Raw genomic sequence first — 14,272 nt, 5'->3', positions numbered from 1 at the left:
GAACACTCCCAAACTCACTCTATGAGGCCACCATCACCCTGATACCAAAACCAGACAAAGATGTCACAAAGAAAGAAAACCACAGGTCAATATCACTGATGAACATAGATGCTAAAATCCCCAACAAAATACTAGCAAACAGAATCCAACAGCACATTAAAAGGGTCATACACCATGATCAAGTGGAGTTTATCCCAGGAATGCAAGAATTCTTCAACATACACAAATCAATGTGATAAATCATATTAACAAATTGAAGGAGAAAAACCATATGATCATCTCAATAGATGCGGAAAAAGCTTTCAACAAAATTCAACATTGATTTATGATAAAAACCTTACAGAAAGTAGGCATAGAGGGAACTTACCTCAACATAATAAAGGCCATATATGACAAACCCACAGCCAACATCATTCTCAATGGTGAAAATCTGAAACCATTTCCTCTAAGATCAGGAACAACACAAGGTTGTCCACTCTCACCACTATTATTCAACATAGTTTTGGAAGTTTTAGCCACAGCAATCAGAGAAGAAAAAGAAATAAAAGGAATCCAAATCGGAAAAGAAGAAGGAAATCTGTCACTGTTTGCAGATGACATGATACTATACATAGAGAATCCTAAAGATGCTACCAGAAAACTACTAATCAATGAATTTGGTAAAGTAGCAGGATACAAAATTAATGCACAGAAATCTCTGGCATTCCTATACACTAATGATGAAAAATATGAAAGAGAAATTAAGGAAACACTCCCATTTACCACTGCAACAAAAAGAATAAAATACCTAGGTATAAACCTACCTAAGGAGACAAAAGATCTGTATGCAGAAAACTATTAGACACTTATGAAAGAAATTAAAGATGATACAAACCGACGGAGAGATATACCATGTTCTTGGATTGGAAGAATCAACATTGTGAAAATGACTATACTACCCAAAGCAATCTACAGATTCAATGCAATCGCTATCAAGCTACCAATGGCATTTTTCACAGAACCAGAAGAAAAACTTTCACAATTTGTATGGAAACACAAAAGACCCCAAATAGCCAAAGCAATCTTGAGAAAGAAAATCAGAGCTGGAGGAATCAGGCTCCCGGACTTCAGACTACACTATAAAGCTACAGTAATCAAGACATTATGGTACTGGCACAAAAACAGAAATACAAATCAATGGAACAGGATAGAAAGCCCAGAGATAAACCCACGCACATACGGACACCTTATTTTTGATAAAGGAGGCAAGAATATACAATGGAGAAAAGACAGCCTCTTCAATAAATGGTGCTGGGAAAACTGGACAGCTACATGTAAAAGAATAAAATTAGAACACTCCCTAATACCATACAAAAAAATAAACTCCAAATGGATTAAATACCTAAATATAAGGCCAGACACTATAAAACTCTTAGAGGAAAACATAGGTTTTATGTTCTATGTTCTAGACATAGAACACTCTATGACATAAATCACAGCAAGATCCGTTTTGACCCACCTCCTAGAGAAATGGAAATAAAAACAAAAATAAACAAATGGGACCTAATGAAACTTAATAGCTTTTTGCACAGCAAAGGAAAACATAAACAAGATGAAAAGACAACCCTCAGAATGGGAGAAAATATTTGCAAATGAAGCAACTGAAAAAGGATTAATCTCCAAAATTTACAAGCAGCTCATGCAGCTCAATATCAAAAACACAAACAACCCAATCCAAAAATGTGCAGAAGACCTAAATAGACATTCCTCCAAAGAAGATATACAGATTGTCAACAAACACATGAAAGGATGTTCAACATCACTAATCATTAGAGAAATGCAAATCAAAACTACAATGAGGTATCACCTCACACCGGTCAGAATGGCCATCATCAAAAATCTACAAACAATAAATGGTGGAGAGGGTGTGGAGAAAAGGGAACCCTCTTGCACTGTTGAAACTGATACAGCCATTACGGAGAACAGTATGGAGGATCCTTAAAAACTAAAAATAGAACTACCATACGACCCAGCAATCCCACTACTGGGCATATACCCTGAGAAAACCATAATTCAAAAAGAGTCATGTACCACAATGTTCATTGTAGCTCTATTTACAATAGCCAGAACATGGAAGCAACCTAAGTGTCCATCGACAGTTGAATGGATAAAGAAGATGTGGCACATATATACAATGGAATATTACTCAGCCATAAGAAGAAACGAAATTGAGTTATTTGTAGTGACCTGGATGGACCTAGAGTTTGTCATACAGAGTGAAGTAAGTCAGAAAGAGAAAAACAAATACCATATGCTAACACATATATATGGAATCTAAAAAAAAAAAAAAAATCGTCTGAACAACCTAGGGGCAGGACAGGAATAAAGACGCAGATGTAGAGAATGGACTTGAGGAAACAGGGAGGGGGAAGGGTAAGCGGGGATGAAGTGAGAGAGTGGCATGGACATATATACACTACCAAATGTAAAACAGATAACTAGTGGGAAACAGCTGCATAGCACAGGGAGATCAGCTTGGTGCTTTGTGACCACCTAGAGGGGTGGGATAGGGAGGGTGGGAGGGAGATGCAAGAGGGAGGAGATATGGGGATATATGTATATGTATAGCTGAGTCACTTTGTTATAAAGCAGAAACTAACACACCATTGTAAAGCAATTATACTCCAATAAAGATGTTAAAAAAAAAGAAATTATAGGTAATCATAATGAAAAAAACTCATTAATAATTCTTCCCTTAACTCTAACCCTTGTTAAAATTATGCCAATATCCTTCCAGAATATAATACACATATATTTAAATTCCATTTTAAGAAGTATCATATCTCATATACCATGTTAAACTTGATTTTTGTACTTAATGTATTTTGGATATATTGCTGTGTCAATAAGCATTTTCTATAAAACCATTCTCAAGAGCAGTACAGTAAAAAACAAAAACAACACAATAACATAAATGAAAAGTGAGAGCAAATCTGAAAAACAGAACGAAACAATGACAGTGTAAAAATGGAGCCAGGTATGAGGCCAAAACTGCACACCATAATGATGTGTCCACACTTGAAACTGATGGACCACACACTTGGCTCTAGGCTTTCTAGCAGCTAGTTCAAAGAAGCAAAACCATTCAGTTAAACAAATCATCAAATCCATAAGATTAAAGCACAGCAGGAGAAGTGAAACTGTTCTTGGTATTAAGACCAAATGAGAATTTCTTCAATGGAGAGGAACACTGCATGATGGACAAAACAACTTCCTCTACAACATCCTTAAAATAGAATTTCAAATACAAGTGTCAAACTCTATTTCTTATAGTGACATTTGAATATAAGCTGAGGACTTTATAACTAACTAAAAGAAAGTGTGCACAGAGCTGTGTTATTTCATAACTCTCTGAAGTTGTTGGGAAAGTAGAAAATTTTTCTCTACCCTTCTAGGTTCTTTTGGCTGGTCTAATAATTAAATTGACAAGAGACCAATTAACAGGAGAAAATCAAATTTAATTTTGTATGTACAGGAATCCCATGTACATAAGAGGGTCAGAGACAGAAAGGTTAAATGAGGTATACATGCCATCCTGAGCTAAAGAATGGGATAGGGGCCTGAATTTGGTAATTAGATGTTCGTTCTGCCTATAGATGGGTCCACTTAGAAAAAATTTATATTCAGTAATAACTCTTTTCTGGGATAAATCCCCAATTTAAATTCTTCTAGGTAGTTAAGGGAGGGGCAGTAGTTTCTCTTGAACCTACAGCCTCAATTGCCCTTAACTCAAAATAATCCTCATGCAAAAGTGGAACATTTGGGGGAGGCTTGTTTTTATTTATTTATTTATTTATTGGCTGTGTCAGGTCTTAGTTGCAGCACGTGGGATCTTTCATTGCGGTGCACAGGCTTCTTTCTAGTTGTGGTGCGCGGGCTTCAGAGCACATGGGCTCTGTAGTTGCAGCACTCGGGCTCTTTAGTTGTGGCCTGCAGGCTTAGTTGCCCTGCGGTATGTGGGATCTTAGTTCCCCGAGCAGGGATGGAACCTGCATCCCCTGCATTGCAAGATGGATTCCTAATCACTGGACCACCAGGGAAATCCCGGAGGATGCTTGTTCTGAACCCTTACAAAGTCAACATTACTCTCCAGCCTTGTAGATGAGGAAATTAAGACTCAGAGAGGTTAACTGATTTGGTCACAAACACACCAAATGAGGTACACACTAAGGTTAGGGGGTTTGTTCAGGGCCATCTGCCTCCAAGGCCCAAGCTCTTTGTACTACCTGTACTACTCTAGCAATGCCAAACCATATGACCAAAGGACTCATCTTTATCAAAAGTTATTTTCCTCCATAATAGGACATAGGAAGCATAATTTTTTACAATTATTATTACTATTAATCTTCGTCAACCCAGTGGGTGAAAATAACATCTCATTTAACTGTTTCATTAATTATGAATGAGGTTCAACATTATTAAATATGTATAAAAATTGGTTTTTTAATTGATGCATAATTTCTTATTTTATATTAAGAAGGTTAATTGTTTTTCTGCCATATATTTTTCAAATAAATTTTTCCAGTTTAAAAAAAAAAGTTATTCTCCTCCAAAGTCGACGTGATACATATGTATTTCCTTCTCAAAAACATAGAAAACAGATTTTCTCAGGAGACCATGTTAGAAGCCTCTGTTCTAAGCAAAGGGCTCTCATTAACTTTAGAGTGGTCTCTATTCCAGCATCAGTGTGTATGTAAGTATCCGTTTAAGTGTAACTGAAGTAGGTGGCATCCATCAATGATGGCCCTGAACACCAGACTTCAGAAGAGACTGACCCCCTGTGGGTGGTAACCAAGATCTTGTTATGTTGTGTCTTCCCAGGTGTCCTCCCTGGACAAGCAGATGAAGGCATCTCTGGGAACATTTCCTTCTCCTATAGGATGGGATGACAGCAAGAGATGCTCATGAGAAGAGGAACAGGAAGAGGAGAGTGAGAGGGAGGCTTGGTCATATTGAAGGGGTCTCGGCGGCATGCTCAAGAAAAAGGAATGTGTTGCCCAGACTCAAGCAGCTGAGGACCCACAGGCCCCAAAGTCCAGAGCAAGAAGATGAAATAGCTATGTACAGGGCAGGAACAACTGGACAGCAGCCCTCAAATCAGAATAACACAAGAGTTTTCTGGAATCACATTCCCAGCCCTACCCCGGACTACTGAATGAGAATCCCAGGGCCAGCTGACCATGGGTGATTCTAATAGGCAGAAAAGTTAAGAACCTTTGAGCTAGGACTTGAAGTGAAGATCAGGTTTTTAAACTCACAAATATTTATTAAGGGCCTTGTATGTGCCAGAATTTAAGCCAGACACAGGAAAAGAGGGATGAGCAAAAAGACAAGACCCGGTCCTCAGAGCTTACAGCTCAATGGAGGAAACAGACATTAGACAAACAAACATATACTTCCAAACCTACACTTCTCTCCCCTCGAATCAAGTCTATTGACCCACAGCTGAATATACTGAATTTCCCAAGACCCAGGAAACTTACCTCTAAGAAGTCTGAAGAGCTGCATTTCAAAAAGGCATAACCTGAAAGGAGGAAAGCACCCTCTTGTGGCCCTGGAGGTGGTGGTACCTGAAAGAACCCCCAGTTCTAAGAGGTAGGAGGTTGCCCTGGGCAGGCAACCTACGTAAGCAGCCCTAAAGCAGCCAGGAGTGTCAGCAGGCTCTGTTTTGCTTCAGTCATAAATCTCTCTTCGATGTCAAATCAGCCACTTTATGAGAAGACGTTTTCCCTTGTGTCCACTGCTAAGCGGTTTTACTTCTGACCACCTGGGTTCTCTGGTGTGGAGTCAAGTGACACATTCTACATTCAAGGCAGTAATCCCAGTCCATTTCCACTCTCCCCACAGCTCTAACACACAGCAGGGTCTGGAACAGGGAGGCATTCAATAAATATGCAGTGAATAAATAAATGAAGTGCATTATTCCATCCAGCCCAACATTGCCTGCTTTGTGGGATCTTGGGAAGACTGGACAAATAATCACAGTGGTTGAGTCCTTGAATTCTCTGAAAATAAATGACTTCTTAAAATATAAAATACAATCTATGTCCCTCCTAAGAGTCTCTATGAAAAGGATAATAGTCACAAGGGATATACTTTGTGCTTGGAGCTAAGCCTGGTATGGCTTAATTTGCAGTAGAGCAACATGTAAATTTATGATAATAAATTATATTATTTAAATGAATTATAAAAATAAGAGTCGCTCACTTATATTCAACTTTCATGAATGCCGACACTTCTTGAAGAACATGGAGGTCTGATTTGTATTCAGGCCTGAATACCAGCGTGAACCACAAGTGCCCAGGGACTGCTGGTTTCAAGTATGTAGATCAGAAGCCTGGTCAAACACCAGCACAGTATATTTAGCATTTCCAGCACGTCTCCACTCAAGAAGCTGTGAGGAAATCAGCTCAGTACAGGGCTCTGGGTTACGAGATGGTGCTGACAAAATCACTCAACACCATTTCTCAGAGGTCACCAGGAAAGAAGGCCAGAACAAGGAGGAGAAAGGAGTACATTAGAGGGTATGACAGAAGAATTAGAAGGGCAAAGAGAGAGAGAAAAGCACAGAATAAAAAACAAATTTGTTTTTAGAATTATTTGTTACAGTACTTAATCCACAGAATCCAGAAGTAAACAAACCAGTCCGTAGCCTCTGAAGGAGGGAATTGATTTTGAGACATGTTGATTATGCCTCTAACCCTGAAGCTCATGAAATACTCTATTGAGTTAAGAAATGCCAGAGGCTAAAAAGTACTTCTGGCCAAAGAGTTAATCCATCTGTGTTGAAGAGACCACAGCACACAGGAGAAAAGACGGTTGGCTAAATAGTCCATCACTGCACTGCCATAGTCTCTCACCGGATCCCACTTTTGGAGCTGAGAGTCTCCTCTGTCCACCACATCTGGCTAAACCCAGGGCATCAGCTTTAACACTTGCACCTGTGAACTGTTTGCAAGGGAGCTAATGATGACCAGAGAGACAGCTTAGTCACTTCCAGGTAAGTCACATCAAATCCTCAATATTCATGATTTTGGAACCCTATCACTGAGGTTTGCTGCATACGATAATCCTATATTACTCCCAACCAACATCCTCATAAAATATATGGGAGGAACGGTCAAAAATAGCTTTGGAGTCACAGACTCAAGGGTTTGAACTCTGGGTTTGTCAATTAGTAGCTGTGCAAACTTGGGCAAGTTTTCTTACCTCTCTGAACTTTCATTTCAAAATGCAGATTATAATAGTATCTACCTCATAGGATTATAGTAAGAACCAAATGACATGACATATGTAAATCTCTTAGCAAATGCATAGAAAATAATAATCTTTCAATAATTTTTAAAAATTTTCTTACCTGAGTCCAAAGATACCAAATGACTTCCCTGAAGTGACACAGAGGCAACCCAGCACCATTTGCTCTTCATTATCATGAATGGGTTTCAATTACTACTTGTAAATATTATTTATTCCCTCACCTAGTCTATTAGTAAATGTGCTAAATTTTGAAAGAGCCCTTGTTTCATCCCTCCCAAACATTTCAACCTCTTTGGAGAAATAGTTATTAATCATCATTCTCTGTTCATAAACATTCAGTTAGGCTCACAACCAAATGTCAAGTGTTCAGACCTGTAAATGTTGAAATAATTTTGCCAGTAAAATTTCATGAGTTTCCTCATAAAGTATTTCAACTAACTCCACTTTGCGATCTTAATCCTTAAAACAGCAATTAATCTTTGCTAGTGGTGTTCTGGTTTTCCCTTTAATGAAAATTAAAATATCCTTGAGGACAGGATTGTGGCTCCCACTTCCTTCATATCCTACCCAATATTGGGCAATATTAATATCTGTCTGATCAGGTACATCCTTGGTATCACTGAACACAGCTATAATAGCCTCTAGTTCAGGAAAAGAAACAAACTGAGTCTCTTTCTCAAACTAAAGACTAGGACTACAAAGTCATAAGAAAATTTTGAGAAAGTTGTTTCAACCAAAGCTACCGCTTTGAGGCCACTGTGGCAACTTGAGACTACACAGAGAGAGTGAAATAGCCTCCTTGAGTTCCCAGACCCAACATTCTCACCAGTCCATCTATATAGCCAGAAGGAGAGAACCTTCATACTGTTAAAAACAATTAGAGTAATAAAAACCATACAATCTAAATTTCATCAGCCTGTGGGTACACATGAGATATCGTTGATGATAGTATCTCCCCGTTCCCTCATGGATTTAAATAGTGAAGGACCTCAACGCCACCACCCTCCCCCAGCCTTTCTATTATAGTTACAGGGTAGCTGCCACTTGTGTGATCATGGACAGTCCTCCTATGACCCTTACTCTATACTTCAAACCACAGAATACAGTCCCTTCCTTGCCAGTCTATGGAAATCCTATGTTTTTGTCTAGGATTCTGGGCCTAATGTTCACAAACCTGTAACCCACCAGACCCCAGAATGGTAGCATGTTTCCTTCAGGGCTCTCTTTTTTTTTTTTTTTTTTTTTTTAATTAATTAATTAATTTATTTATTTTTAGCTGTGTTGGATCGTCGTTTCTGTGCGAGGGCTTTCTCTAGTTGCGGCAAGTGGGGACCACTCTTCATCGCGGTGCGCGGGCCTTTCACTATCGCAGCCTCTCTTGTTGCGGAGCACAGACTCCAGACGCACAGGCTCAGTAGTTGTGGCTCACAGGCCTAGTTGCTCCGCGACATGTGGGATCTTCCCAGACCAGGGCTCGAACCCGTGTCCCCTGCATTGGCAGGCAGATTCTCAACCACTGCGCCACCAGGGAAGCCCCCTTTCAGGGCTCTCTTGATCACAGACCACAGTGGTGTTCACAGTGCAGGAGAGAATGCCACAGCTCTACGTGTCCTCACTTACCAAGTCCATGTATGTCATAATACTGTGGCTAGGCACATGTGCTCCAGAGTCAGACCTCCTAGGAGAGAATCCTAGCTCTAATACTTAGGTACCTCTGTGAACTTGGGTAAACTATTAAACCTGTCTAAGCCTCAGTTTCCTTATCTATAAAATAGGGATAATACTGTTATCTCAAAAAGCCTTATAATAAGGAGTGAATGAGATAACATTGTAAAGCAGCCAGTATAATATCTGGCACATGGTAAACACTCAATAAACATTCACTATTGTTATACCTTGAGAATGAATCACTGGAGAATTATTTAATGACTGGCTGCCACATCCAGCAAGGGAAATCTAAAAGTAAATCCTTTTTTTTTTTTTTTTTGGCCAGGCATTATTCTGGGCCATATCAAATAGTTTAATATTCACAACAACCACTAAAGTAAATGTTCTCACTGTTTTTATAGGCTCATAGAATTTATTTACCGAAAGTTAATTTGTCTATATAAAAGACTAGCCAGTAGCTGTGCAAAGCTCCTATTTTATCCAGTAAGTCATGGTGCCTCTCATGCTTCAGAAGACTTGAGAGCTTTTTACTGGTACCATAATCACACTGAAATTAGCAGCACACTCATAGGTTTAATCTGTGGTCCAGAAAGTTGCCTGACACCTGCCTGTTTCAGTGTCTGTCCACGGTTCATAAGGACACAGCCAACTACACAACTGTTGGATTACCACCTTTGAAATTTTTATTTATTTTGAAGTCAACAAGGATGTGTTTTTACAAAAGTAATCAGACATGACCTTCAGGCATCGATGAACTCCTAGCAGGAGCCCAGCAGTTGGTTTATCTCAAAGACTTTGGACCCATGGCTCTTCCAAGCCTCTTCGCAAGGAAAGGCTCTAAATCAATTAATCCCTTCTGAGACACTAACTTCCTGAACTGGGGTTGGGGGACCCTTGTTTGGAGAAGAGAGGGAAGGGCCTACGACGAGGTCTAAGCTGCTCCTTTCAGCTTCTGGCATGGAACACTCACTACAGCTAGGAATGTTGGAGAATTCCGGCCCATCACTCAAGATTCTACCTACTCTCAGCTCTGTGCTCAATTACACCCTCCTCTGTGATACCTTTTGAGTCCTCAGCCATCAGGAGGTGCCATCTTTGATACTTCAGGAGGCTAAATCCCAGCAAGACCGTTCCTAAATCTTTACACACCTCTCCACAGACAGGCACATTGGAGGGGTGCTCTGAGAGACTCCTTAAGAATCCTGTCTTCCAATTTCTGTATTCTCTTAAGGGCAAGGTGCAGAGTTTTTACCCATTCTTCTTTCTTTTTTTTAATAAATTTATTTAATTTTATTTTCGGCTGAGTTGGGACTTTTTTGCTGCGCGCAGACTTTTCTCTGGTTGTGGAGAGCGGGGGCTACTCTTTGTTGCGGCGTGCAGGCTTCTCATTGCGGTGGCTTCTCTTGTTGTGGAGCACAGGCTCTAGGCACGTGGGCTTCAGTAGTTGCGGCACACGGGTTCAGTAGTTGTGGCACACGGGCTTAGTTGCTCCGCGGAATGTGGGATCTTCCCAGACCAGGGCTCGAACCTGTGTCCCCTGCATTGGCAGGCGGATTCTTAACCACTGCGCCACCAGGGAAGCCCCCATTCTTATTTCTGAAGTCAGAATGTGTCATACAATAGATATGTACATTTCAGGTGGAAGTATCTCTTTTTTTTTCTCAAACATTGTTATTACTGCAATGATGCACTCACATTTGCAAACTGCTTAGAATTCAGTAAAAGCCAAATAAAGACAATACCTTCCTCTGAGTTTCCTTGGTATTTTGTATGTTCCTCTATTATTATTTTCTTTTAAGTCATTTGCTGTTTTCATATCCCTCTCCCCTATTAGTCTGTAAATGCCTTAAAACCATTTGTTTTCATATCTGTCTCCCCTACCAGTCTGTAAATGTCTTAAGGGATGGAACTTGGTTCTGTTTATCTTTGTAGCCTCAGCAAAATGCTAGGTCCCTGAAATATAGTAGATGATCAACAAATATTTAGATGGATGGATGCATGCATGGATGGACAGATAGATGGAATCCTCAGAGACTTTGTGAAGAAGCAGGTGCTTGAGCAAATCTAACCTGAATTTCTCTTTTATGATGTCATCTTTTTACTGGATAAGTTGAGAGACTAATAGAGATGACAATACCATCAACCAACTTCTACTCCTTTTCCCCCTTGTCATTCTCCTAGCCATTCAAAGGGCAGAAAAAGAATCCCAGTCTTCTTCATCCAACCATTTTCTTTACAGATAAGCAAGTTTCTTCAGAAGGATATGCTTAGTCAGTTTCAAGTATAGAGCTTTTTTTTTTAAAATAAATTTATTTATTTACTTATATTTTATTTTTGGCTGCGTTGGGTCTTCATTCAAGTGAGGGCTACTCTTCGTTGCGGTGCGCAGGCTTCTCATTGCGGTGGCTTCTCTTGCTGCAGAGCATGGGCTCTAGGCATGTGGGCTTCAGTAGTTGTGGTGTGCAGGCTCAGTAGTTGTGTCTCACGGGCTCTACAGTGCAGGCTCAGTAGTTGTGGTGCACAGGCTTATTTGCTCTGCAGCATGTGGGATCTTCCCGAACCAGGGCTCAAACCCATGTCCCCTGCATTGGCAGGCGGATTCTTAACCACTGTGCCACCAGGGAAGTCCCAGGGGCTTCTTAAGTACCATCTCATTTCCCTCTTGGAGAGTCCAACCTTGTAGACCATTGTAATACTGATATTAACAATAACAAAAATAGCTGACATTTATTGAGAGGCACTGTGTTACGGCTTTACATATATTGTCTCATTTTATCCTCATGACAGCCCTATGAGGCTCAGACAGGTTAAGTGCCTGCTTAAGACAACACAACTAATAAGTGGCAGAGCCAGAATTTGAACTCAGACAATCTACATTCAGAGCACTACTTGCTTAAGCTAGTCTCTCTGACAAAATCACCACATTTTTTGTATGTAGATATTTTGAGTGTTTTATTCTTAATGATCAACTGCTTTCATTCTATCACAGATGTGAAATATTTCAAATATGTTGATGCAAATTATTATGCAGGATATATTTAGGAAATAATTTAATGCCTAAATTAATCCCATGAAATGGGATAGACTTCTATTATGAAGGACCTTTAAAATGAGAGCTCAGATGGGAAACAGAACAGGAAAGCACATGGAAACCCAAGGTGCTGATTGTCTTTGCTGACTGTACCAGCCAGCAGTTGTCCCTTAGAGGGAGCAGTGAAGTCACAGGGGATCATCCACACTGTGTAAGATAACACGTCTTCATTAAATTTTTAAAAGGAAGAAAAGGAAAGTGTAGCCTCTGTACTGCCTACCTGAAGGTTACAACATATGCAAGAGGCTGATGTTTTCTCTTACTGGCTGTTGAAACATATCATATAACTTGTGCCTACTTAGGAATCAAGTTTGGGAAGGGAATTCCTACCTATGAATTCCTAGTAGCTGGCTTTATTAACATTTTGGGACATTAATGTTCTCTCTAACCTAATTATTCATGCTATTTTCAACCACAGATTGTGTCACCACCAACTGAGTCCAAAGACTAAAGTAAAACAATCCTTGGAAAATTCCCGTGGCATACTCATCAAAGAGGGATATGCCCTTCAAAAGACTCACTGAAATGCTTGTTCAAAGTCCCGGCATTCTCTGCTCTTCACATGCACAATCGAGCATTCCCAACTCAGAATATATTTGCAATCTCAAATTCTTTACTCACCCCCACCTGCTTGGCAAAAGGCTTTCCCTGCTGGAACGTGCCACAACTTGTGGAAAGAACTCCATCTAGTTAGGAATGCTGCATGGACAGTGGTCATGAATAAGTTGTGCCAGGTGTTCACATGTCATGAATACCAGCCATGTCTGGTTATTTATAACACAAAGTCAGGGCAACAGAGTGCTGAGTCTTACAGACTGCGTATCTGGTTGCTATGCTGCATTTTAGTTCACATCGCAGACTAATTAAAGGCAGTAAATAGTATAACCTTTAGCTCAAATTTTCAAAAGGGAGAGAAAGGAGTCCAAAATGTACTGAATACCTACTAAAGGCCAGGCCTTGTGCTGGAAGCTTTACTTATGTTACCTCTTTAATTCCCACTACAATCATATGAAGGAGGTATTACTGTCCTCATCTTACAGATAAGGAAACATAACCTCTGAAGGATTAAATATCTTGCCCAGGTAAGTGGTAAAGCCAGGATGGGAAACAGGACTGTGAAAACCCAAATTCTATGTTTATTTTCACTACCAGATCAAAATTTCCCCTACGCTGCCTAGTCCAGAATCAGAGGCATAAGAATAATGGTTTAAAAGGTGCAGATTCTGCAGTTGGCCTTCCTGGTTGTTTAATCTGCTCCATCACTTGCCAGGTGTGTGACCTCGTCAAATTACTTAACCTCTCTAAACCTCAGTTTCCTCATCTTTAAAAAACAGAGATCATTATCATGCTACCTCATAAATTTTAAATATTTGACAACAATTATGACTTTGGCCATTTTTTTTTTCCATAAAGCCTCCTCTCCCACTAAGTAGAATAATGATAACAATAGTTAATATTTACTGAATATTTACTACAAGCCGGGCACTATGCTAAGGATTTTACATGAATTATTCTGTTTCATTCTAACAAAAATCCAATGAAACTAAGCTAACACTTCTTGAGCATTCAATATATTCCAAGATCTGTTCTAAACCCTTTACTCACATTAACTGCTGAGTAACTTGGGCAGGTAATATGGTTGTCCCAATTTTGCAAATAAGAAAACAGAAAGCTCAGAGAGGATAAGTAAATCACCTGTGGTCACACAGCCAGGAAAACATGAAGCCAAGTTAAGAACTCAGGCAGCCACATTTATGAGTTCACAATCTTAACCTTGACTCTTATGTTCCTGAACTGGGCTGGGCCACAAAAAAACCATCTGACTGTCCCTGTGCTTAAAGAGCTCCCAAACATATTCAAGTTATAAGACCTACACATTTAACAAATAAGGATGCTATAATATTCTGTAGCCAAATGTCCAAAGTACAAAAAATATACTCTAAGGGTCTTGGAAAATAAATGAGAGAGTGGGGATGGTGGCCTGTGGGTTCTGGGGAAGGCTTCTGAGACAACTTGCAGCTTTCACTGAGCCTTGAGGGAGTGTGGTTAGTCAGGAGGTGAGATAGGAGAAGGAAGTGTCTCAGGAGGGAGACTCACCAAGTGCAGAGATGTAGATCTGAGTCTTGTCTGGGGAAGAATGAGGACACTGGCCTGACAAAAGATGGGTTTCATGTTGGACAATAAAGTTAGACGTGAAGTAAGGACAAACTACAGGAA

At 39.9% G+C, this 14,272-nt stretch overlaps 1 long non-coding RNA gene across 2 annotated transcripts in view; it reads right to left on the bottom strand.

The window, feature by feature from the left end:
• The window catches only part of LOC118895916, a 61,446-nt gene extending 48,696 nt beyond the window's left edge, over positions 1–12,750 (bottom strand). The window contains exon 1 of one of the 2 annotated variants that reach the window (XR_005020052.1): positions 12,677–12,750. This is a non-coding gene — a long non-coding RNA (uncharacterized LOC118895916). Of the gene's footprint in view, positions 1–5,522; positions 5,634–12,676 lie in introns of those variants that run through there. The other variant, XR_005020051.1, reaches the window with a different exon arrangement.
• Between the last annotated feature and the right edge of the window lie 1,522 nt (positions 12,751–14,272).

The sequence above is a fragment of the Balaenoptera musculus genome, chromosome 5 (genome assembly GCF_009873245.2).
Source record: "Balaenoptera musculus isolate JJ_BM4_2016_0621 chromosome 5, mBalMus1.pri.v3, whole genome shotgun sequence".
In the NCBI taxonomy this organism is placed as follows: Eukaryota; Metazoa; Chordata; class Mammalia; order Artiodactyla; family Balaenopteridae; genus Balaenoptera; species Balaenoptera musculus.
Note: the sequence above shows the minus strand (reverse complement) of the source record. Positions and strands in the feature narration are given on the sequence as shown.